General features: G+C 37.9%; 1 long non-coding RNA gene across 1 annotated transcript in view; it reads left to right on the top strand.

The window, feature by feature from the left end:
- The first annotated feature begins 646 nt into the window (after positions 1–646).
- The window catches only part of LOC114154818 (uncharacterized), a 3,756-nt gene continuing 2,458 nt past the window's right edge, over positions 647–1,944 (top strand). Inside the window, exon 1 of the long non-coding RNA XR_003597623.1 lies at positions 647–705. This is a non-coding gene — a long non-coding RNA (uncharacterized LOC114154818). The remainder of the gene's footprint in view (positions 706–1,944) is intronic.

The following is a 1,944-nucleotide window of genomic DNA, read 5'->3' as shown; positions in this document are numbered from 1 at the left end:
AGAGCGTCCCTAAAAGGTCACATTAAAGATGAGCTCATCCTGCTGCAGACACAAACCTGAACATTATTACTCACAGTCAGATAAAACTCTGAATCCGTCTGCAGAGCATCTACAGATCGACATTTATTTATGTAACCCGATGATTTATAATGATGGGACGTTTATTATTGGACTGTAATGATGGAGGTTTAATCAGCAGACTGATAAATAAAAGGTAAATTTCCCCTGAAGTCAGAACTTTTAGCAAATCTATAATTATTTTTGCTTTTTAAAGTTTTAACTGAGTTTTAGGAACCACTCCACTCTTATTCCTTAGGAAAAAGCAGATTGATTTATGACATAAACCCATTTAGACCTAAAGCATTTAATCACTTTTATAAAACTGTTTTTAATAAATATAAAAAAATAACATGAATACACAATAACATGTTCAGCCTTTTCATTCCTAGTTACTTTTTATCTTTGTGTTTCAACCTAAAACCAAAATCTGTGTTAATAAATCTCAACATTTTAAAAAGCTAAACATGGAGTATCTGAGTGTTTTTCATATTGTGGGACAAAGATATGCTTCTTTTTTTATAAAATATCAGAAATGGAAACTTCATCACTGTTATGAAGTTAAATCAAAATGAAACCCAAACGACCCAACCGGTCCGAACCGTCCTGAACATCAGCTTCATCGTATTCTGCTGCTGCTCCTGTCAGGTAAACACCCTCATTCAGCTTTTTATTATTATTCCAAATGATTCCTGGTACTTTCTAGTTTTCAGAATTTCTTAGAATCGTCGTTGATTTAATTTGAGCTTGAAAACAGAAACCTTCTGAGAGGAAGCGCCTGAAGCTGAATGATGTCAGCAGGAAATCCAGTCTGATCCAGATCCTGTGAGGAGCAGCAGGAGGACGGATCACACTCACCTGGAAACACCTGAGAAAACCTCCCGCTTAAAACTTCACGCTGCTCCGCTCAAACATCTAACGTCTCAAACATTTGCTCCATGTTTGCCTCCATAATTAACACATTTACTGGAACAACATCGATTATCAGCTGGAAAGCATCAATATTAGTAAAACTTTGGGAAAGGAGATGAAGCAAAAGCTGACAGCAGACGGTGGGTTTCCTTATCAGTGTGGTTAGAAACGCAGATATGAAGTCAGAGAAATATTAAATATTCACTGATGTTCAACACAACAACTATTGGTGATGAGTTCAGGGTCACAGCTCAGACCTGATGAATGGTGTCAGTCTGAAGGACCAACAGGATCTCTGAGTTTCTACCAAACTGTTTCACTTAGCACTCAGTGCTGCTAACTGCTAACTGCTAACTCGTTAGTTTCAGTTAGCAGCACTGAAACTGAATCGTTTTCCAGGCGGTGTTACGTTCAGGTGTTTATGGGAATCTTCAACGTTTTATGCAGAAGTGACGTCTTTTTTAATCAGCCTAAAACTTTTTGGTAGGAGGTTCCACAGTTTAAATGATTCATTTTGAGATGAAGATCAACAGAAACAACATCTCAGGTGTTTCCTGCCACTGACACACAGAGCTGTGCTAATACAGGATGACGTCATCAGTTAATCCAATCCTGAACCGTTATGAAGCAGCTTCTGATGCTGCTGAACTCCAGAAATCCAGACTGGGAACCATCAACCTGAACAGGTGGAAGGTCACTGTGTGAGCCGAAGCTTTTCTCCTTTAGGTCAACAGATCTGTTGTCCAGGGAAAAATGACAGAGATTTAATCTGGAGCATCAAAGCTAAATGTCATAATTAGACATATTTCACAGGCCTCTGGGTTTATTAACTTGGTTTTGTTTCCAGACTTTTGTCTGTAAATAAAGTTCAACATTTATATGAAACTAAAAATGTGGGTCAGTTTATCACAGACCAGCTGTTAACCAGCACTGTGGTAATAAAAAGCAACACGTACTCAGATGATGTAAATATCA

Source organism: Xiphophorus couchianus, chromosome 12 (assembly GCF_001444195.1).
Source record: "Xiphophorus couchianus chromosome 12, X_couchianus-1.0, whole genome shotgun sequence".
Lineage (NCBI taxonomy): Eukaryota > Metazoa > Chordata > Actinopteri > Cyprinodontiformes > Poeciliidae > Xiphophorus > Xiphophorus couchianus.
This window is presented reverse-complemented; position numbering and strand designations above follow the sequence as displayed.